This window comes from Ischnura elegans, chromosome 8 (assembly GCF_921293095.1).
Source record: "Ischnura elegans chromosome 8, ioIscEleg1.1, whole genome shotgun sequence".
NCBI classification, from domain to species: domain Eukaryota; kingdom Metazoa; phylum Arthropoda; class Insecta; order Odonata; family Coenagrionidae; genus Ischnura; species Ischnura elegans.
In genome coordinates, this window is record NC_060253.1 from 110,982,120 (window position 1) to 111,007,284 (window position 25,165).

A 25,165-nucleotide genomic window follows, 5' to 3' on the forward strand; every position below is an offset into this window, starting at 1 on the left:
TAATTGTAGGTGGCGGTCAGTCCACGCTAATTTTTCTATGGACGCCTCGAAACTTCGAAGTAAATTTTTATAACTAATACAAATATATATTTATTTCTAATGTGTTCTTCATACCGCGGGAGACAATGCTACCATTTTGTTTTTCATTCCATCGTGGTATTATATATTTCCCAGTACTCCTCTCTCTCGGCGTGTGTGATGCTACGGGATTTTACCACCGGTTTTTTTCCTTCGAGTATATTCATCGTCTCGGTATTTTAATGCGTCCATAGTCACGTAGTCATCTTACGTCGTTACTGTACCCTCTGCTGCTCTGTTTGCCGTTTTGATTCGCTGCGAGAGTGTCCTTGCTGAAAAAATTCGCATCGGAAGCTATGTGCACCGTTACGACGAAGTTCAAATGGTCTCGCCCGAGAGAAGGTCGCTATACTGGTTTACCTACTCGCTTCTCCGCGTCGTAAACCGACTGATACCATATCCCACATGCCCGGATTAGGACGAAGAAATGTAATTGAAGCAGCTTCTTTTTGACCGGAACGTGTCCTCTTTTGGCCGGAATTCGGTCCTCAATTCGGCTTACCTTTGACGAGAAGGCTTTTAGGTCGTCCGAAGTCAACCCACATACTCTTGATGTTTGTTTCATTTTTCAGTTTTTTTCACAATTTAAGTATTTATTTTCATTAAAATTATTTTCTAATGCTTTCAAACACTATGGTATTTTTTTCAATCTTTAAAAAATGTCAGTGGATTTCCATAGAGTGCCACTTCGGTCGCATTTTAATTGGTTTTCAAAAATGTCCGCGGCGCGGTGATGAGTGCAATGCGATCCAGTTTTTTTCCAATATTTTGCAATATAATATTTGTCTCTCCCAGGATTAGCATTGAAAAGTAATGAATTTGATTGATCACATCATGATGTCCATAAATTTCGATTAAAACCCCCCCTAATTATGCGTCTTATTTCCCCGTGAAACTCGGATCAATTTATCTGACAGCGACGCGAGTGGCGACTTCTGTAAAACCCCATTTAAATGCGCAGTGGGTGACAACACATTCAGAGGCCGAATTGAGACTGATCCTCTTTTGTAATATTCGTACGTATTCCATTTTTTACGGACTAAATTAAATTGAGCCCCATCTGTGTGCAGTTGGATGCTTCGAAAACTCCCGTTACGATTTCGACTATGTTGGGTGATGGGTTGTTTACCGCAGTCGTGAGCATCCTCGGAGGAAGGCCACTCACTCGCTTGCTCTGTCAGTCTCGAGGGAATCCGCGCACAAAAGCGGCGATTCGCCCCACAGCCCTCATTTGTTCACGTTTGGCAAATCCCGAGAGTGTATTCCCCCCCTCACAACCCCCCAGTATTCCCATTACCGGTTGGTTGGCTGCTTGGCCGTGACCCGCTTCCGGTTTAGTGCCATCGGAAGAAGAAGTTGTAGTCCAAGAAGCAGTCGGAGTTGTTAGGCATGAGGTTGTGGAAACTTACCCCGTTGCCTTTAAGCCACTTCATTTTTTCTTCGCTCCATTGGAATACCCGCTCCGTGGTCGGCGGGCAGAAAAGGAAGGGAGGCTCAGGTGGTACATAACATGCCTTATTCATCGCCGAAGCGCGACCCAATTATGCGCAGACGTCCGGAGATTCCTCGGTGGAGAGGGAGGCGTAGGAATGATGGGAGGGGGATGAAAAAAACCAAGCCGCTGACATGTCAACCGATTGGGGGAAGCAAGGGAGAAGGGGAGGATTTTTTTCATTCCTTATACGTTTCAATATCTATCTTTTCAAAGTTTTTCCTGACTTCGCTTGGTTTCTAACTGTTGCGGTGGAATTTTGCAATCGATTTTGAACTAATATCTCGGCAAGATAGAATTCTGAAATTTTAAAATGCAGATCAATTACCGATGACAATGCTCGTTTTAAAAAGTTTCTTCTCCTGCCAATCAATATTTCTCGACAGTGGCGTAACTCGGAATATGTTTTGGGGGGGATGGGAGAGCCTGGGAGGCAATTAGTAACCGGACCCGGACCCCCCTAGTAGCCGGGGGTCCGGGAAAATTTTTGAAAAATTACGTGCCTGGAAATATATTTTAAATCATTTTGGCACTTAACATTCAACTTTGAGCAGATTTAGTTATTATATGTACGTCAAAACTAGACAATACTTTTAACTATTCTTTTTAGTTCTCTGAAGCTGGGTGGGGGGGGGGGTGAATCTATCCTCCTCTTCCCCCCGTAGTTACCACTGTTTCTTGAAGTGCCTGCTAAATAAAATTAAATACTGTGAGATAGTTCCCAGAATGGCCACAAAATTTAAGTGACTCTTAATCCTTCGCCTACACATGGCTAGGTCGGGAAATGTGAAGAAACTTGGAAACCAAGATGCATGATATATGCACATATATTATTTTATAATAGTAAAATATTGAAAAATAATGAATTTTGTATTTTTTTAATCAATAAAATTTTGTTTTTACTGTGACATCATGGATTTTTTTCAGGGAATTAACATCGATTGCAAATTGACTCACTTATGGTTAAAAGAAAACCTGTGTCATGGAAAATTAAAGTAAATCAAGTATTTTTTAAAGGTGTTTAATGAGTCTTCTCGTATTGTGGCTTGTTTTTTTTCAAATTTCCGGAGAATGGCGGGTGAGAACCGGGGTAACTCGTTTTAATTCGACTCTGCGATGAAATGCTGGGGAAGGAGGGATGACCGACGGCCGGATTTTATTCGCGTTCCTGCCGCTAACAGGTTTCCTTGCGAGTTGAGGCTAGCCACAGTGGCACAAATAAAAATGCTGGTCAGATGAAGGAGCTATGCATGCGAGCGGCCGATTCTCAACCACGGATCTCTTCTACAAGGAACGTACGTACGCGCGAGAAATATTTTCTGCCTAGCCCTGAAGAAAGTGGAATTCATGTAGTTTTTTGTGGGAAGGTTTTCGGATGGCAAAGACTTGCTATTTCGCTTTCGTCGGGCCAAACCTTGAATACTCAGCAAGTATATGTGGTCCAGCGCAAATTTAATTAATCCGCGACCATTTTAAAAATATATAAAGAAAAGATTCCAGGTTCGTCAAAAACTGCTGCGAGCGAACAGGAGTTACACCGATGTTTAATGAATTGAGCTGGGAGCAGCTAGAGACTCAGAGACTGCGGGGTAGGATTAGATTGCTTGAAAATTGGAAAATGGATATCTTTCGAAACGACACTAAGATCATTATATTAGAGCCTCACCATAGTCCAAGGTCCGACTGATGCGGTCATTTAAGTGAGATACGCTGACGAACAGATGGGTGCAGGACATCGTTTTCTTCCTAACGATGAAGGACTTCAACTAACGCAATGCGAAACTTAGTTTCATGTTTCCTTTCTTTGATAACGGCTGAAGTCAAAACACCCCCCATCACACCCCTATTGAGGTGACTTGCGTAGTTGTACGTAGATGCTGTGTGTTTTATCACTGAATAGAGTGAACTGGAGATAGGAGTCGGCCGTTTTCCGATTTCTATTTTACTCTATTTCCGTCCGTCGGATGGGACGTTGAGCCGTGATCCCCTTGACGCGGGGTTTCTCTCCACCCTTCCTTCCCTTGCCTTCCACATGGTGCAAATGACCTCAGCTGTCGGTCGCCTCCCCCAAATACGGTGAGCCAGAGGTCCATGGTTCCATTCCCGGTTCATGGGAATCATCTTTGACGCGGCCATTTTTAAATATATCTCGCAATCCTCCTGGAATCCTCAGACACATTGGTTGTATACCATCTATCTTCCTCATCGTTTGCCAAGTGTATTGAATGTGGAGAACGTGCGGCCGTTCTCACGGTGCGCTGAGGAAGACGAGTGAGGCGGGAAGCGGATGAAAAAGCGGTTTCCGAAGAAGTCAGGTCGCATTCTTGGAGTGACGACCCGCCCCCGGAGATGCGTTTTCATATCACTTTTCGGCCTCTTCTAAAATGTTTGACGCTCTGATTCCTACCCAATCATCTTCTCTATCGATTGGGCGTCATTCCTCCCCGGTTTCTTCTAGAGTACAGTTATGGGGATTATATGGATTATTTCACCAGGGGTCACGGTTGTGCAACTCGTACCGGCTGGAGTGATGACTCAAACGTGGCTGGCCTCACTGCCCCAAAGACTTACTTTCGGAGGCAGCGTCGTCTCGCCTGTATAATTCGCACTCGTAATGCTGAACTCAGACGCGGGAATATCGCACTAAACGTAGAAGTGATTTCTACGAAAACTGTACGTGAAATCATTCGTGTGGGCAGTGACACGATATGCTTCAGAAGTTTGGGCAATTGGAAATAATAATCAGGAAAGAATAGAGGTCGTGGAGACCTTGTGCTGTGGGAGGATGTTGAAGATGAAATGGACGAATGATGGGGTGAGAAATCAGGAAGTATATAGACGAATAGAGGAAGAGAGGACACACTGCACTGCGCCAAAGAGGAACGACATGGTGTATTGGCCGCGTTATGAGACTCAGAAGTTACGTGAGAAATATAATTGAGGGAAAAGTTGATGGAAAAGTTCCCATATCGAGACTAAGGGGCGGGGTCTTCCCCGTATCCTTCTTCACCTTGGAAAGGTGAAGAAGGATACGGGGAAGAGGAGCCTCAGGAGATATAGAGAATTGGCAACGGGAGAAATAGGGGGAAATGGAGGGCTGGAGTATGAATAACAATCGTAGGATTGCAATGCTCTGTATGATATAGGGATTTATAACATCTTAAGTTGTCATTATAAGGTATTTTTAGGTCATCTTCGACCTGAAGGACATCTGTTGCCATCGCCAGAGCAAGCTACGCGGTAGTAACCGCCAATGAAGAAGTTCTTAATCACAGAAATTCTGAAATATTCCGGCTGAAAGTGAATGGGGAATGTGTGATTCTAATGTGGGCCTGGATTTTTTCATTTGAATCCGCCTCGTTATTACCTGAAGGGATGACCTTCATTGTTGGCGTCTGATGAATATTCAAGCGCCTCACTAAACTAAATGTGTTTTTGGAAGCACTAGCGTGTGTGGGTGCCAAGGAATTGTGGTGATTGAAGTGTAGCATTTTGAGTATTTTTGACAATCTATTTTCGTTCATAATAAACGTGATGGATTGTTCTACGTGGGATACATTTCGAGATTGAGGAGGCTATGCGGCGGCGGGTTATTGGAGCGGAAGGAATTTCCTGACATATATAGGAGAGTGATTCGGAAAATGATAATGATTTTGGTATTTGTGATTCAGGAAATTCTAAGGGATCGAGAGAATACTTTTTTGATCCCTGAAAAGCTATCAAACTACTGCGACGGAGGTACGGAGCGATATCTAGCCACAGCTATCAACAAAGAAGTTTCCCGAGAGTGGCAATGCATTTCAGTGGTATGCTGATAATAAGCAATGCACTGAACAAAAAGCAGTGTGTAATTATATTCGTGGCTGCGGTGTTAACTCAAAATTTTTCCCTTGCGATATATCCATAGCCATGGACTCGCTGTAGCAGTGCACTTTAACGTGTAAACCCAGCTTAAAACCACCTATTTGTCGTTTCGTACTTATAATATAAGAAAATTACTTTTGTGACAAGTATAAAATCTTTTTGAGCAAGAAGTACTGCACGAATACTAGAAGAGTACAGCAGTAGTTCCTCAATCGGTAATCTGTCAAGAGAAGGTACTTTTTGTCCACGTTCATCTTTTTTAGTGTTGTCAGTATGTTCATCGAGGCCTTTCTAAACACTGATTTCGTAATCTGATTATATGGATTTAGTCCTTGACTTCTCAAATTAATGCCCGTATAAATTAATAACCCCCACTTCCCATATTCACGGTTCACTGACCGACTTAAGAGCGCGCTGTGATGATCTGTCGAAGTGAGTCCTTGATTTTCATTGCGCATGAATCACTTCACTCTTCGCTTTCACTTCGCTGGTTAGATATGTGGCCCCGAGTTTGTCCCTGTGTATGATTAATTAATCGTTGCCTAATTGGTGATTTTCATGTATTTCCCTATATTTCAGGGGAGAGGTTAACGTGTCATTCACGGCGTGTGTCCATCTTCTTAGACGATGGTTTCGCTGGTATTGCAGCAGACTTCTTCAGGCAGCTGAAGTGCACTTTGGACCAGGTCGATACCTGCACGCTGTACTTCTGTGACCTGACCTGTAACCCCGACGAAACTGTTGTCTGCGAAGATGGACACACGCCATGCACATACCATAAACCTTTCCGCTTAATTTTTACCCCACCGCGAAAGCCTATTCAAGGATTTCCTTGCGGTTTTCACATCTGTTATCGATTGAAATTATCTTTCGCTTGAGGCCTGAGGAAATTTTCCGTTCTATTGCCGCTGACATCTCACAAATTTGCGCATTAAATGCTGCGTACCTATCATTATAATTACATCCAGTCTTATCCTGTCAATCACAAATGCAAGTTATAAGTCCGTAGTTTAGCTTGGTGTGAGCTCTACCCTCAACCATCCAAACCATCTTTGGTGTAGCTCTTGAACGCAGCTTTGGGCAGCTAGGCACAGCATGGTAAGGAATCGACCTTTATTACATTGAATTTCACACGCCAGTGGCTTAATTCGGGGTGAACTGTATCCTCATCTGTCCAAACGAACCTCAAACCCGCGGTTTAAACCTTTGTAAGTGATAATTTAAATGGTCGCGACAGCGACAAACTTTAAATATAAAATAAGGTATTCAAGCCTGGTAGAGTTCGGTTGTTACTCAAAATTTAAGCAGTAGATTAATTTAAAATAGTGTCTTGGATTGGCGATCTAATTATGTGCTACAATTTTTGGCATTAACGTTTTACTGAAGTGACTTTCTGCGACGAAATCGTTTCACTTACGCAACGGAGCCTTTCTATGAGCGGTTTTAATGCCAACCCACAAATTAAACAGCGTTAATAGATTAAGCTTATAGTTTAACTTAATTTCGAAGAGCTGAAATGTATCAGATTGAATACCTATGGCATCGAGCCAGCAAGGAGTAGAGGTGTTGGTACAACTTGTGGAAAGGTGTCGTCAACGAAGGCATCACGAGGAATCTAATCGGAATAGCAATGGGATGAGTTCATTGCGTGAGTCGGTGGGAAGTGAAAATGTCGTTAGCAGTGTTACCACCTTACTTCACCTTTTATTTATAATCGTTTTACTTCTTCCGAGTCGTGTTCTGTATTTTGGTGAGTTATCTGTTCCCCACGAAATATTAATTAAATATTTATCTATTGTCTTGATGGTTGGTATTATTCATGGTCATCGTAAGTCGACAGTCCATTATCTAAGTCTGTATTATACCCTGTGAACCACTTGTAGGATGTTTGGATGCATTCAAGAGGATCCCCACGTGGCTACCAAGTATCATGATTTCCGAGCCAACCTCAAGCTTTAAATTGTGCATTGGAAAGCTAGGCACATCTAAGGAGTTTAAAAATTCAGATGGATAGTTGGTGACTTCGTCTTTGTTTGTTATACAATCAATAGATTTGAATGAATGCGAAATATCAACGATTTGATTCTGAATTACCCAGTTTAAATCGTCCGCATCTATGTTCTTAGCCGCCAAAATGCTTGCTCGCTCACTCAATTGTTTGTGATTTTTGTGGTTATCAATCATGCTCGGAAACACTTAGGTAATGAGCTCATCTTTTGATGAAACGAAATCTCAAAAATTCTGAGGAAATGAAATCACTCCTCTCGATTCGTTTACTGGAATACGGCCATTACCGTGAGTCAATAATTGATTGGAGTAATCTTCAGCAAATGAATCGTTTAGCAATGCAACTCTCATGTTTGTTGTCAGTTGAAGTTTCTTCATATAGCGCCACAGATTTTCGATGATCTGAAACAAGCCTATATTTCATCGGCAGCAGTCAATCTTGGAGTGACTGGCAGTGTTCGGCGGAAATCTCCATCCAGTGAAATCATTGCATAGTAATATAAAATAAACAAATTGACTGGTAACCTAAATTTTTTTGCTGTTTGTGATTTGTTTACGATGACAGTGGTGACGTGTCGAGCTAGGATTAGATCCAATATTCTCGAGTTGAATTTTCAATCTATTAAAATAATGTTACGAAGATCAGTCATTACATTGGTAAAAAGAAAACAAATCATTTATCAAGTGGTTTTGACCGAATTGTCAGGCGTTGCAGTGTTACCAACTCGTAATAAATGCCCCTAAGATCAAGGTTAATGTTTTTTCCGTTAACTCTTACGATATTTTAATGGTTATTCTGCTATTCGGGAGAGATTAATTCAAAACACAAAAATCATAAAAATCAGTTCAGAAATTCTTGAGTTAATTTATTTTCTAGCGAACACAATTTATAACTTAGTTTTGTATAGTAGATAGACGTTTTTCAAAATCAATAAAATTTTGCTTTTGTTGTGACATCAAGGATTTGCTTTTAGGAAATAATTTATAATTGATTGCAAATTGATTCACTAAAAAAAAGAAGAAAACATTTTCCATGAGTTGATATAGCTATGAGTATAATTAACAGCTTATATGAGAAAACGCTCTTAATGATTTAAAACATATTTTTGACTTGTTGCAATCTTAACTTACTTTAATATTATTGTTGTGAATTTTTGAAATAAAACATTCCTTCAATCAATGTTTTGCTTTGTTGCAATCTTCTTCATCGATGAATGTTTTCAGCCTCGTAAGGCTCTTGTTTAGCTATGGTGTGTGTGGTGTTTTTTTTTTACGATGAACGAAATATTTAGGCGATATAACAGCATTTACGACTGACTGGCCGTGATCGTAGCCAGCACGGTGATTGCGAGGCCACCACCGGATGCATACTCGAGAGATTGAGGTTACGATTGAGATGCGAACGGTGAGCCTGGATCAGTTACTTATATCGGTTGGGAATCTCTCTTCTCGCGTCTTAATTCACGTTCGGTGAGTTTGTATCGTTAGACCAATTCACTTTTTTAATCACAGGCATTCTAACGAGGCCCTTTCACGCATTTGCTAGGCATATCAGCTTCCTCATAGGCTTTGTAATATTCTCCTAGCAAAGGAAACAGGGGCGTAAATATGGGGGGGGAGGGGGTGAGGGGGATAGATCCCCCCCAAAGCCTCAGAAAAATAAAAATAATATTCAAAACTATTGTCCAGTTTTGACTTACTATAGTAAATTTTAACGTAACATTTTAACTAAACCCAAATTTTAAGCTGTAAAAAATTGCATAAAATGTATTTGCAGGAATGTCGTTTTCCTAAAATTTTCCTAAAATGGGTGGTGGGTGGGAGGTCGCCCTTCCACATCCCCTCTCATCCCTCCCCCTCAAAGCATATTCCTATAGTTACGCCACTGAAAGGAAAAATGTTCGGGCTTTAATTCGCGTCGTTTGGGTCCAAATGACTTGTTAGAACAGCTGAGTGGATGTTTTTCTGCAGATCGCAATCGGAAGTACTCGCGTGAATCGTGTTTTGTGGCTCTGCCCTCGTACTCTTGGAAATGGAACGTTCAAAGTTAACGGAATGTGACGACATACAGGGTCTGTATTGTAATTAATGAGAATGAATTCATTTGAAGAAAGTTATCAGTGGTATCCTGACAAAACTGTAGTAGTCTCCAAATTAAGCTCCCTCGGCATCAACGCACTTCTGCAGGCGAGTTTTTCACGCATCGTGAGATCCCTGGAAGTGAACAACCGATATCATCGTGCGAGTCGCTTTGACAGCGTCGAGGGTAGTTGTAGTGGCGTCGTTAAAGGCATGTGTTGCCTTTGGCATGATCGGGACTGTAAGGAGTATAAAAATTAAAGGAGCTCGATTGGCATGTTGCGGTTGGTTTTAGACGAAGGCAGTAGCAACGAAAAAAAGACGAAACCCCCGCTACGCAGCGGTTATTGTTCTCTAAGGCCGTAAACACACTTCCCCGATGGCAATATTCAAGATGGTATAAAACTCACTACTCACACTGTAAAAGCCAAATAATTCAAGTCTCAATTTGCTACCACATGGAGACTTCATGCACCCAAAGTAAATGACGTAGGCTAGCAGGAAACCAATGAATACCTTCTTAAAATGCCTATTGCCACGCCCACTTGCGTTGAAGATGAGGCACTTTCGTACAGTATTCCATAAATGACTAGCCTGCAATCATCATGCGATAGACAAGTCATATGAGAAACCCGAAGCTGCTTAAAAGCACGGCATGAAACGTACATGCTGACACGCCCTTCACAAATGTAGCCGTTGGGCAAGGGATTGATACTTGGGTACGCCTAGCCCAATGAGGCAACTCCATTACATGACGTATTATTGTGAAATGAATTGCATTAAATACTGCCAAGCCCACGGCGAAGATAGGGCTATGTCAACGGAACCCGGGGAATCACAACGCTGGTACATTGCATCCAACAATAAGTAAGGAATACGACCTGAAGAAATGACCACCCTATCCCAGTGGAGACGAGAACCGCTGCAGATTAACCCCAGAGGCGAAAACAGAAAGAAAGGAACAGCAAGAGCCATGGGCACATTGTTCACGATGGTTAACTGGAAGTACGTGAATAATTCATGCACGGAAATTGAAATTATATAATTTATTTTCTATTACTTCGCTAATTAGAACCTGGGTTATAATACGTATTGGAAATGGAACGAACAAATGTAAGGTATTTCGTGATCGAAGCCGGTGTCGGTCGTTCGTGATCGAGAAAAGGTTTCCAGTCATTCATTCACAGCCGAAAGCGGTCGATCACGAATAAAATCCTCCATCAAATGCGACGTCTCGGACAGTCATGATTTTCCAATTATGGGATTTAGTGACTAGTGAGTTATATTCGGAATAATACGTATGCATAGTTAAACATATACAGACATGGTTAGTGACCGACAGTTGTCCTGTTTAACATAGGCAGTGACTGACTATCGACCATTCGCGATTTACTCACTCAAATGAATGGTAAGCTGTGATTGATATCACTGAAAAGCCCGACTTAGCCCATCACTTCTTGTTTGTGTAGATGGCGTGACTTGGAGTAGGTTTCGGAGATGTTGTGTGGTTTTATTGGATAAGGGGAGTGGATGAATGCTGCCGGTGGGTATGTTCGACGGAAATTACTTGAAAGCCATCCAAGCCGCTGGAGATGCGAGGAAATATGCCCATCTCGCCGAAATTGGCCATATATCTTACACATGAGATAGGTGTAATTTTACATTATTTACAATAGTTAACGTAGTGGAAACAGCGCGAAAGGCTGTCTGTATCTTTAACAATCATTCCTTTGATTCAAAGAAATCGTCAGGAGTTTTCGATAGAGCTGTCCTCGTTTCTCCTGCTAATTTCTGGTCTGGACTTTTTCTGCATGCAGTGATGTCAGTAATGTCGGAATCTGGTATAAACCTAACGAGGGTATAGTAATGATTGCATTGCATTTTATTCTTTTTTCAGTTCGTGTGACATTGGGAGATCAGTTCATGGATATTACTTTTTGGGAAAGGATTTTCTCTTTATGAAGGTTAGTTTGAAACTCCATTCTTCGTGCACTTCGTCTTACGAGGATATGATTCTTCGGGAATCAGATGACATTTTGATATGGAGGAAGTGTATGAAAAGTGTCACAGCTTTGTTCCCCATAGCCCCGGGGACTAGAGAAAAACGCGAGTAAAGATTTGGCTGAAAATCAGTCCCATTCAGCGCAGTTTCTCGAATCAGCCGTGGCTGAATGCATTAAAGCGCGCTACATATTTTTTTCGCTGCGGGTGGCCCGGGTTCAACTCTCAGTGGCTACAAATTTTCCTGTTTTATGTGAAAAGCACTGATGAATTTACAAACCCATGCATTTTTAGTAAGTTTCAGTAAAAATTTACTATTTTCAGTCTGTATTAGTTACTTTCAACAGACCTGGGAATGGAGGCGCGAATCCGAGGATTTTATTTTCCATCACAGGCTTTCATGCCACCCGACCCAATTAGTTTGGATTTCCAAAATTTCCGGATGCTGCTTCTGTGAATACGATGGAGTTTGATTGATTGATCGCCCGACTGCCTCCGTAAATAATGAACGGAGTAAGCTGCGAGCCATTCCCCAGGAATTTTCCGCCGCGGAACTGTCCTGTAAATTTCCATTTTGTCATTTACTTTTTCGTGCAATGATTGAGCATGATATCTGCTGAAAATAGAACGCGCCTGTTGATGAGGGTATGCGAAAAATATTTGCAATGATCAGCTGAATTAGCGACGTATTTTATTGAAGCGAAGAGTAGACGGCAGATTTCTGAAGAGAAATACATCATATGTACTGATGATGCTATTTATCACCGTACATCATGTTTTCTAGTCAATGATTAGTTGAACTTGTTATATTTAGAGTTCGGGCGTAGCAAATTTTTCTTGAGTTATTTACTGTGCAGTTTATCCTCGCTTGGTCTTTTTTGTCTTAGAGCGTGATAAGTCACCCGGAAACACCTTCCACTCGTTACTGAATCATCGTTCACGGTGACGTTATGTTTGGTCTTTCATTTAGCGGGAGTGAATCACTTCGACCGATTTCTATCACATCGGTTCTCGGTTCCGCCCTGGTTACTTGGACACTTGATATTTTTTCTGTTTCGTCCATTACCATGCAGTGGAGGGTATGCCTTTCTCATAATACGAATGTAACGAAATGGTCTTACGAAATACGTAACCCTATTTTCACATGACTTCCCTCACTATTATTTTTCGCCTATGTTACGCCAACATACGTTATAAAATACTCGTTTATGCTTGATTCATCCTGGTCTAAGCCTAATGAAATCCTGTATGAGCACCTAAGGGCCACTAGAAATCAACAATTGTGCCTATCAGCCATAGCTGAGCACACTTGGAGTGGGCATACTCACATTGTTGACTGTGACAACGAAAAAGTAATTTCCAATATCGTTGTATCATTGGGAAAGCGATAGAGATTATGAAATCCGCGAAAACCTTCAACAGGGAAGAAGGATTCCAATTATCTAACTCATGGAAAAGAACGCTCAAGCCATCTCGATAGAAAAGGTAAACGGCAAGGAAGGCGGACCAATGAGAAGTCTCCGGCATCCGAAATGGACCAGTAAAAATGATGCGCTACTCCGGCGGATCTAATACGGTATAAAAGACGGTCGATTCCATTAGATCTACAATGAAGTCGCTCTTGATTAATGATATAGGTGTTCACTTCAGGCCAGCATTGATTAGTATCTGTTGCTTTTGTGTGTTTTATATCAATTTTATGGCATATATTGCGATTTGGGCCTATTATTTTCACGTCTTATTTCCTGATTTCCATTCCTTTCAGTTATTTTAATTTGGAGAAAGCCGTACAACCACATTGCCACAGGGTAAATCTGGGAAAGGTGCCGCGCATTTTGTAAAATATCTATATTTTGTCCTATTTTGCTTTTTCGATTCAAGTAAGTGGTAAATATGTTGACTAGTTTTGTTTCTGATGTACCCAAAAAACGTATAATTATATCATTCTTCTCTTGGCTGTAAGAATTATTTTTGACAAAAAAAACCTCGCGTCATCTATCCTTTATATTACGGGTGACACACCGCATGATATGAAAACCGACTAAAACTGATTTATGTATTCTGCAGTTCCATTAAAAAAGAAAAAAATGGCGCAGTATTGAAGTTTTTAGGAAAATAAAACATGCAAACACTTTTGATACATTTTTACTATTGTTCTAATTAATAATACATGTATACGATTTTAATGCATCTGAAATGCAGGTTATAAAACTAGAGCTATTTTTATGTCTTTATCGTATAAACTTACACTTATAAAAACCAAGAAATTTAACTAGCACGGGCTATATTTATCCAATATTTATTGAAAAATATAAGTGGAACCGAATAAGTTCAGTTAACAGAGACTTAACTTAGAAGTTTTTTTTAGAATTCCAAAACACAAATTGAAAAATAAATTAAGGCAATAAACTAAAGTCATACCTAAGTTAAGTCAAAACTTGCTGTAGCCTACAAAATTAGCATAGTAATGTTCAAAATATGCGTGCAAATAATGAAATACTGCACAACACAAAAACAATTTTTAGTTTTAGTAAACACACTAAAAACGTTAAAACGTTGCTAATAACGTGTTATAATTCATTTGAAATCATATTTCATTCAGTTTCATCCCGCATGAGAGAAATTCGGCGTGTGTACCGAAGTGCAGTGCGGCGTCTCTCCCTTCATTTACGGGTGAGACGCCGCACCTCGCGGCTCTATGGTCTCAAGGGCCAATATAGGGGTAACTAGACTGATAAAATTCCGAGCAGAACTTACTGTTGCTGCAAACCTCAAAGAATTGTAATATAGTGTAGTAAATATCGCAATATAGCAGCAGTTACGTCCGATACGAATTAAAGGAAGGCGAGGAAAAAATTTGTAGGTAAAATACCAGGCTTATCTCAGTATTTGCGCTTTAAAATTTATAAAACCAAGGAAAAACAAACGGAGAAACATCCTCACTTATTCCCTGACATCTACTCCGTCTCTGCATTGGGCATCTGCCCGCAATCTGTGAGGAAACGCCGAAACCAAGGGGGGTGCGCAGTCTATCCCGTACTCTCCCCGATTGACCGTATGTGACCTACCTCAAGGGTGATGAGGTTTTACATGCTGATTGCGTGTGTGTCCTTTTCTCACCTAAAGTTTTACCGAATAGTTTAAATAATGTGTACCTAACGCGAAAAGCGTAAAGTGTCCCGTCAGGAAATTTTGCAATGCAATTTTGTGATCGCAGTTTTTTTATGAGAATTTTCCCGTAAATTAATTTCACACTTCTGGTAGAAGCGATTTAGGAATGTCGATTCATCTACGTACCGTCATTAATATGACCTTTTGGCATTATTGAACCCTTGCTCGATTATGTGCCTGTGTCATTAATCAAGTGGTCTCCGAATGAAGAGTAAATCTTTCTGTAAATGTCTCTCAAATGCAATAAATGTAAACCTCTCCAATCTTTATTAATTACTTATGTGGATGGCGAAATAGCGTGTGCTACAGGGGAGGAATCGCTCGAAGAGATTGTGCTTGCTATGTTTTCAATGTGAAGCGATGGGGTTAGTGGCGAATAAGAAGTTCTTATGAAATAGAAATCGGGCTTGTGTCCATCCATCAATGGGACAATGAGTGTGGCCGGCGTGGGTGAATGTGTTTGAGAATGAACTTTGTGGCATTTAAAATGCCAAGAACTAGTCTTTGAATGAATGAATGAATGAATGTACGAATATGGCATAAGCGAAGGGTAGCTAGAATATTAATGAAGGGAATTGTTTGAAAATAGCTATTTTATTTAGGACGAATCATGTAATTTACTTGATTTGATTACGTAGACAGGGAAATTACGTGGTGAGCAAGCATTAAGTATGTTAAGCTATAAGTTATAAATATTAAGTAAGTTATAAATGTGTGCAGTAATTGCTCAGTAAGATAGAGTGACCAAATTATATTGTGCTCTCTTTAATAACATCATCGTTGTTACTTCAATACCTTTCCAAAGTGCTTAAAGTTTCCTTAGAAGAAGCTTTTACCTTCCTTTTGTACATTTTACTCCGACTAATGCTACGGATTTGATCTGTGATATGTAGTTAAAAGGCTCAATATTAAACGTCCCTCTAGGTTTAAGACAAGTTATTGGCAATTTTTTACAGTTGTAATTGTGTCTTAGTTTTGATTTACCTGTGTTATGGTTGGCGAATGTTTTTCCCTCCGAGAAAAAGAATTTAAAAATCTTATAAAATTTAGTTAAAAAGTTGGGATATATTACGATGTTTTGACTTGAAAAATAATTTAATTTTAAGTTTTAAAAATGCCTGAATTCATTTTGCGATTCTGTTTTTATGAACTAATGTTTAGTTATTTTAATTTTATTTTTCAGATGGATTAAATTAGGTTATTTTGCAAACTCGATGGCGGATTTGATGATAAAATAACCAGGGAATTAAAATACGATAAACCATTTGCATATGTACAGACTGACCTGTCGCATTTTTCTGCTGCTGCAGCTGAAACAGTTGAAAAAGCGACAGCCTTAGAAGTTTTCACCTGGTTTCTTGAAAGCCGTTCAGGTGCGTGCAGATTGCTCAGCTTCCCGAAGCTTTCGTAATCGTTGCTTGCAGCCTTGGACGTGTGCGCCGTGAATGTTAGCTTCATGCCTCTCCGCCTTCAAACGACCACTGCCTTCGTTCCACTGAACTCCAGTCAGCGATACGCGGAATTGTCCGTGGAGTAAGGGACGCTCTCTCTCTCTCTCTCTACTTGTAGTGGGGAGAATGAGTCAGTATGGATGGGGAGACCGTAGCGGCCGTAGCCATGTCCGAATTGCGTTTTTCGCGGAGATAGCATTCTTCAGCCTTGCGCGCGGGACCTTTCAATTGTTTACGAATGCCTACAAGCCTATTCGAAGATCAAAGTCGTTAGTTCCAGCATTTAACCTGTAGCCTGTGAACTTAGGTATCGGAGCAGGCTGGATGACTGCTGAGTGCTTGAGATGCTTAAACTCTGTAGTACATATGTAAACTATGTATAATTAAGTACACATTACATAATTAATGAATGTGAGGCCATTGAAGTTATTATTCGTTTTGTGACGTTTAAAAAAAGGCAGTAACAAACGAAGACTTTGCGCAAACAATTGACCAAATGTATGAAATGACAGAAATATAGTGACCAGATAATTTAGTGCCGGTGTTTTAAATGAATCCAAGGATTCGATGAAAATATCTCAATTACGCTTGTATCTCGCTGCTCTGAAAATTCTCCACAAATGCTAATATTTGAACGAAAAACCGTACATATGGCGTCAAATCATAAACTGACAACCAATTATTCAATTGACCAATTGTGAAATTTTGTCACAAAATCGAAGACGTCCGGAAACTGAAGCAGTCATGAATTCTTCAAGAATGTTCACCAGTACATCATCTTCAGGTCACACGCAAGCATGCTTGACGATTAAGACACGGCTAATATCAGCTTCAGCGTCGATGTTGATCATGCGTTGAAGTCTCCCAGTCCAAACAATCACTCATTGAAGTCTCCTGCCTAGTAATTTATTTTAAGCTCAAGAAGGTTGGTGCAAGGAACCATATCCGTTTTCATATCAAGTTTTGAATATGCGCTTCTAACTGAACTCCACCGATTGTTGGTCACCAGTGTAGGCTTTCATTGCTATCACTCAGTCATTCAAACTCGAGTACCTCGACTTTTTGCAAGGACGTTAGGTGTGTGTATAATATCACACATCCCGGGAATGGGGGGGATTTCCTTTCTCAGCGCCACTCAGAACTTCTAAAGTTTTATTTGGGGGTGATCGAGACTTGAACCCGGATGCCCAGCCAAGAAGCCAAGAACTCCACCCTTTAGCCTACAAACTAATCCCTTTCATCGTTTGGTAAAATTTTTTCGCGTGATTAAATAAGTTTCTACGCGAGAACGTATAAAAAAATACAAATTATCAAATGATATATCTTGTTATTATTCCTCGCTCTGGTATGTGGATATATCATTAGGAAATCTGCATTTTTATAGAGCTCTCGTGTCGAAACTTGCCTAATCGCGCGAAAAATGTGTATGAAGGCTAGATTTGTGTCTCTTTAGCTAAAAACTGATATAAATTTCGTAATTTCTTAATGATCGTGATAGAAATAAAACTTGGGCTGTTAACTGGACAATTTTTGAGCTATTAGGAAATTTTTGCTGTAGTTGAAATACAATCCAGTTAGTTACTCTGAGCATATTGCTACGTTCTTCTCAGATACCATAACATGTAACAACTTTGGAATATTAGGATTGAGCTATCAACATAGCCCACACTTATCCACAGATCATCTCCTCGTATTTTTTCATTAAAAATATCCAAATCACGGGCTTAATGCCTTCATTGACCAACTTACTTCCTGAGTATAAAATATAACGTTAGCACTGCTTCTACAGTGGGATAAATATTATAAATTCATTGTCATTCCTGGGTATAGAGTTCAATGGTCGAGGACATTGGACATATCTTTTTCATGCCTATCGTCTGCCGATGGCGATTACTCGATGACGCAGATCTACTCGTATCCGTATCTCGTGTTGTTAGGCGGAGAGGCACTTGTCCGTTTTCTTGCTTTTTGCTCTAGTAATTCAGTTTCCCCTTCAAGAATGGAAACTACTCGATGCCCCCATGTCGTTCCTAAACCATTCATACTTTCACTTCGGCGCTAATTCTTTGCGACGTGTTTCTCGCAAGTTTCTTCGCGCTGCTGCGAGGAATCTCATTGTGCTTTTTTTCTTCACCGCCTGACGCGTTCGTTAAATACACCGCAGCGGAAAAGCTTTCGCGGTAAGCTATTTAAATAGCTTGACGAATTACAGCATTATCATTATATTGTTAATGCGAGAACATTTTGTTGTATCAAGAACGTTTTGTTTGCTTTAGATGGGAGAGTGTACAGAGTTGACGGGTAGGATTTGTGGGCTATTGTGGCGTGCTGGGCAGTTAAGAACGGCAAAGCTAAGGACGAGCTTCGATAAGAACTCGAAGAGCCATCCTTCATCGGAAAAATGACAAAAAGTAATCTTTCCTCAATAGGGCTATACTTGAAGTGAAATTATTATCTCGTGAATCGTTGAAACCTTTGTCTTGTGCCATGCAGGCATTCAAAAATAAATGCGTGCATAGTTACCGATGATAATTTAAGAAATTTTATTGGAGATTTTAATATGTTTATGTTTCATGGTGTTTTTATATTTTTACGATGCATGTGTTGAGCATGACTTTTAACTGCATATAACTAAGTTGCTCGGATGTGTGTAAAATAATAATTTAAAATTTTTGCTGAATTAATTAAGGCTCATTGGTTCGAATGGTTCAATTATGAGTTATGAGTTCGTCTTAAATATGCATCGGGTTCCATTTGAATATTTAATTTAGCTTTCTTCGTTTGGGTAGCAAAATCTTCCATAATTTTAAAGGCGTTAAAAGGCTAATTTGGTCATTTCGCTTGTTCTTTTCTAACATCTTGAGAGCTGACTAGTGAAATGACCACCATGACTATCTTACCTCAGGTCTAAGGATACTAGATAAGAAGTCCAGCGAAACGTCGGCAAACATGGATCATCTTACCCGGTGTATCACCGGGCAAGAGTTAACCCAAGTCATTTGGCGGGAAAGCCTGAAAACTTTAATCAGTTGACTTATCGATTTTATGATCTAATTTTGTACAAATTATCATTCAATCTTGTCCAAACCTTCTTGATTTATTCAAGGGCTTAACTTTTACCACGATACCATTATTCTGCTGGTATAATCCTCGCTGTGGCACTATTCTCCTTTCTATATTATCGCGAACTCCTTCGTTCCCTCCATTTACCTTACCAGAAGTCTTCAGCGCTTTGTGTATGTTATTATATGTGTTCTCCATGATTGATTTGAAAATATTTTAACTCCCAAATATTTGAATTAATTTGTCGCCTTTATGTAGGCACGATGCATACACATACTTTGGGATAGTGGGACATCCTTTTGACTGTGTATTTGTGGAAATAAATATTCTTAGGGTGTTTAATTATTTCAAAGCAAAAATTAACACAGTGTTCGAGTGTTGAACTTCTGTCGTATTTTGAATTATCAGGAAATTTCATTGCAAGAGTTTAGTTAGTTTAGAAAAGGAGTTGATTTGTTTTGCATGAAGAACTAAGTGTCCTTCACGACTTGAGAAATCATTATCGAAAGGAAGAACTTCAAATAATTTTTCAGAGGCTGCCCCATCCCCGCTTCAATGCTTTGAGATTGGTACTTTAAATTCATCACTCCGTCCGTTGCATGGAACATCGATCCATTCTCACCTTGGCGCCTTTATTTTTAATTTTGTCTAATGCCGACGCCGGGTTTCTCTCCACTCTTCCTTCCCTCGGGGCACATATGACCTTAGTTGTCGGTCGCCTCCTCCAAATACCAAACCGTTCCTGCAATTAACGTAGTCATTCTCCTAACGAGTCTTGAATGAGCGCTAGATTACAATGCGAGTGATACGTGTTTAGGGAAAACGAATTGAAATGTGAAAAATAGAGAAATAAATCCGTTCCCTATTGGAGAAATAATTTCTCGCGGGAAAAAGGTCATGCTTTCACCTGTTGGAAGGTGAATGCAAATGCTTGACGTGAAATGCGGCACTTGTGAACGCCACACTTTCTTTCGCTCACTTGAAAGAAGAAAAAACACCAATGCGACGCTGTTTGGATGCGTCGGAACGGAGTTTTTTTCTGGCAAATAGTTACAGTTCTGGCTGATCTTTGAGTTTTATTCCACACAGTATAAAGTGGCGTTATTATGGCGTAATTTTCCCTGTGTAGGCTGGCAGTGCGACGAGTCCAGCGCCTCTGATGGTGAGCGGGTACAACTATAGCGCAGATTGCCTATTGTACGTTAATTTGGGTTACGTCTATTCAAAAATTTCCAAATTTTCCAAAGTTAGATTTTTGCTGGCTATGGTTTTTTGTCACAACATTTTTCTCCTCTTTTAATTTGTAAGATCTCTTGAAGATCACCAATTTTTCTACAGCCGCAAGAGAACCGATACGTGGGAGTACAAATTTCAAGCGAGAGTGAACCATTTGCCCCAGGCATTTGCTTTCAAATATTGGTTTATACATTTTCTAATGCAATCCTCATTCCTATATTATTAATCCATAGTCATATTAACTCAAAGCATATGAAATTAGTTATACTCTCTCACCACATGGAACCCTGCTAACTATCTTCTGCACAATAAGGGTCCCATTAGTCGCGACTATTAAGACTGAGGTAATGCTCGGAATGAGATTTCACTTTATACTTTGTACGCCTTATTTGCACCAAGTGTGATTTCGGAAGATTATATCGCTCTTGCATATGTCATTATTTTTCCCAAAGGTAGTAATTGATTGTCACGGAAATGATTGAACCAGCTTAAAATTCTTTTTTTGTGGGACGATATTCAATAAAGGTATGCTTTGCACTAAGAATTTTCATAATACTGTGTGTAAACTGACGTTAATGCCGACATCCGTGGTGGCGATGTCAGGGGCTTGCCATCATTGAGCCTCAGGTTCGAGTCCTGCCTCGTCGTGTTTCTCGGCTCCTCATGCATGCATTGGTAATCTCAGACGATGTAAAACTCCTATCTACTCGTATAGAAACTAGGTCCCTGTGACGTCCCGCGGAGTGGCATCGCATGGGCGCCAATCTGGCCTTTTTCAAATGCGGTTAAAATTGCCCATTGCCATTCGTCTAAACTGGGATTTATAAACCCAAGTAATTTGTATGTTACGAATACGCTAATGGTGGGTAACGAATCGAGATCAATGCTTTTCGTTTTCTTTGATGAAGGAAATTACCCTATTAACTATGGTGTTTAAACGCAGACTTTAGGAGTTCAATTCGAAGAGTGTGTGCTTGTCTCCCCGGGGCGTTTCCTCGTCTCGACTGGCGCGCCGGTGGTGTTTGTATCCGTCGTGGCGGCGGTTCGCTGCCCTCGTTGTATGCCAGGAACAACTCGAAACCAGGCGGCCATCCCTTCCGTAAGGAAAGAGGTCTTCTCTTTATTCTCCTCGGTCGAGGAACGGCGAGAAAGTGGTGTTCTATAGCGGCAGCAGCAGCCGATTGCACCCTTTCGCCTGGCGATCGTCACGGCGCGGAACAAATGGGCCTTTGGCTCTCCTTGCTGATGGAAAGTGAATCCATGAGAGAAGAGCAGCAGCCTCCTGTGTGTTTCTCCTCAAGGCTAATCGAACGCACGGAATGTGTTGTGTGTAAAATGTTGAAATGAATTTTTATAAAGTAATGATTTAAATGTCACTGACTCCACTTACTGAAATGTCATATTTGTGGGACTAATAACGACTTAGTAATTTTACAAACAACCATTATTCATATTTGCATGGTTTTACGACACAAAATGGCGTACCCATTTTTCGCGTGAAATCTGAAATAGAGTAGACATTATGTTTCGTTTACGAAATATGTAACTCGAGAAATTTACATCACATTGTGAAGTAGAGATTACTCAAAAATACTACGAAGAAATCTTTGAAAAAAGTTTGCGACCAAGGAAATGAGAGCGATTTTTCGATCGCGCGTCAAGTCTGAGCTACACAACGTTGGACCCTGAGGCTCGGTAACTGCGGTCGATGTATCTAGTTTTTTTAGAATCAATTCTTAAAAATAGCTCTTTGAAGCATGACACTTAGTCAGTATTGACCTGAAACACTATTACCAGGATCGATCGACTTGACCATTTAACGCATTACTCTAGTGAAGATGGTAAGGATTAGATTTTTGTCCGAACCATTCTACGCATAAGAAGTGTACTTCGGATATTGACGCATTGTTAAGAGATTAAGTCGGCATGCGAAAGAGAAAGAGAAATAAACAGTTTTTGGGAAAGGCAGCAACTTATGCTATTTGTCTCCTACCTTTCCTTTTCAATCCTCGCCGAGGTGGGTCGCGCGGAAAGGGACGCTTCATTACGACGCAAAGCCTTGGAAGGTATTTGGATTCCTCCACAAGGGTTTTCCTTTCCCCGGAAGAAATACATGTCATCTTGCAGTTTTATCTTAGTTTTGATTAGGAGACGTATTAAATTCCTACGATGGTACTCAAATTGTCTGGTATTTATTCGTAGATTATTTTAAATGTGAAAGTGAAAATTTGATTTTTCAAAAAGAAGACACAGAATCGAGGTTGCATTGACGCTAGTTAAAATAAATTAAAATTGGGTGAAGGTGTGGCTAGACCTACTTACACATTTGATTACCAAGGGATACATCGTTCCTTTGTAGCAAAAGTGTTTGGAATAAAGTCGGCGAACAAATTGTCCTGCAAAAAACATGTTCATGACACGGTAAGTCACGAAAGAGACAGGTAGAAGGGGGTGATGCGTCCCCTTAAACTAATTGTGATTGAAGTCATGGAAAAGAGGATGAAGGCGTCGAGAAGATATACATTGCAGTCTTCTTATATTTAAACATTCACTGTTATTGCATTCATCATAAGTCAACAATCGAAAGATTGGTTTGACGCTGCTCTCCATTCCCCCCTCTTTCTTAATTGTGAAATATTCCTTCTCCTTTACATCCTCTATAACCTGTCCTGTGTAACTCATTCGGGGCCATCGTGTGCCCTTCTTCCTATATATCTGTCCTTCTGTGATTGTTTTAATCAGGCCATCGTACCTCATAATATGTGCAACTAAACTGTCCTCCATTCTCGTCTTATCCATAGATAGGGGACCAATAGGAGACCTCTGTTTCTCATTACTCTTACGGTCGATCCATCATACATTCATCATTCTTCGGCAACACCACATCTTGAATTATTCCAATCTGGACTTTTCTACCGCTGTAAACGTCCAAGTCTCGCTCTCACAAGGAAACATGTTCCATATGTATCACGTGACGAATTGTTTCCTTACTAGCATACTTCTTGTTACCGATTTTTGAACGCATTGGTCGTACTTTACGATTGATGTCTGACCGTGAGTTCATCTTTGGCTAAGGAATTATCCTTAGCTCGCTTAGCAGAGATAGCGTTGGTAATTTACTCTCTGTGGGCCTAATATCTTTTCCTATGGCAGAAATATTGGGATGATCGCCAAGTTCTTGGCCGCGCCTTGCGTTTCCATAGAATTAGGACCGACTAATTGTGAGTTGCCAGTGCGCGCTTCATAGCTGCTTCATTCGGTGAAAATTTTCTCGTCAAATTCGTATTTTCTCCCAGCAGCATGAAAATCATGGCTACGTGAATCCGTAAGGATAACTCGAGCCCAAGGCGAAGAATGCTGTTTATCGTTTGCAAGTGGCAGTAGTTCATAAGAGCAGTTCAGACCTATGGCAAAACCATATGGCTTGGGGTCTATGACTTTAATTATACCTCTTGCATGCGGTATAATGTAGATCGGCAGAGGTGGGAAATTTACTAAGAAATATTCTGATTGAAGCTGAATTAAATGAGTTGACTAGTCTGATTGAAAGCAGATCTCGGTAAAAGATAATGAGTTCAAGTTAAATTTTACTTTTTGAAAAATAACTGGATAGTGTTAAATTGAAAAAGGAACTTTTATTTGAATGGTATTTTCAATTAGGCTACAAAATTTGGGCGGCCAACCCACTCAATCCCGCTCTTTTTTGGGTGTATTCTTCTGGGCCTTACATGCATTGCTCTCTTGCACAGCTACCCTGCTACTCTGCATTCTCAGATACAGTTTAATTTTCCCCTTCGTCTGCTGGACAAGTTTCATGCCTAAATTTGAACACATCGACTTTCCCCAAATTTTAACAAATCGTATGAACTGAAGTTATCAGATTATGAAAAATTTATTGAGTTTTAAGTAAACTTTTATAAATGAACGATTGCATTAAATGTGTTCCTCATTCTTGAGAAATGATTGATTTAAATCGTTATTTTTTTTAAATAACCGAACCCAACTGTAAGGATCGTATTGATGTGGTGATTAGTGTTGGCTTCCCATCCTGTAGACCCGAGTTCTAATTCCGGCGATAGCGGAGGTTATTCAGAGACTGCCCATTCCTTGTTGAAGTACTAGCAATATAAATAGAGCATTCTGTCCGTCGGATGGCACGTCAAGCCAGTGCGAGTCAATATCTGTATTAGCGCGATAATTAACGCAAAAATGAACCGTGTTGTCAGCCAGATTGTACGCATGCATGATCAAAAAATGCAACCTGTTCTAATTTGCGATCCATGCGATCATGCATGCTCCATCCGGTCGTCAAAATCGTTCACGTTTATTCAGAGATGAACTCGGGCGGGTTTATGTATCGTGTAGCCAGGCTTAAAGACAGTTCATCGCTCTTGTGCCATCAATGCCGTATAGGCCCGAGAGCCCTTGGATTTGCTCGAGTGGCGTTAATTTTGGAGGTGGCCTTTGCTGGAAATTGGCCTCCATTCACGCTCTACGTCTCTCTGCGTCCCTCTCTCAGCCAACTCACTTGTGCATTCCTTCCTTCAGCGTATCTTCGTTCCCATCGCCTCATTTCCACTTATTCTCAACAGCTCGCCACTCTCAACTTCCTCCTTCGCGTGTCGAACTAAATAGATCTCTCTCACGTCCCCTCCTACGACCGGAAACAATTCCTCACTCTGAGCTAGGAGACTGAGTGCATTGGAGGTCCAAGCAGTCCGCC

The 25,165-nt window shown here is 40.5% G+C and overlaps 1 protein-coding gene across 5 annotated transcripts in view; it reads left to right on the forward strand.

Annotated features, from left to right (window-relative positions):
* Positions 1-25,165, forward strand: part of LOC124163218 (serine-rich adhesin for platelets) — a 208,218-nt gene that overhangs the window by 25,397 nt on the left and 157,656 nt on the right. For 4 of the 5 annotated variants that reach the window (XM_046539965.1, XM_046539962.1, XM_046539968.1 and 1 more), the window contains exon 2: positions 11,418-11,484. The exons of the other annotated variant lie outside the window; for it this stretch is intronic. The gene's annotated coding sequence lies outside the window, so the exon portion shown is untranslated. The remainder of the gene's footprint in view (positions 1-11,417; positions 11,485-25,165) is intronic. 5 annotated transcript variants of the gene reach the window in all.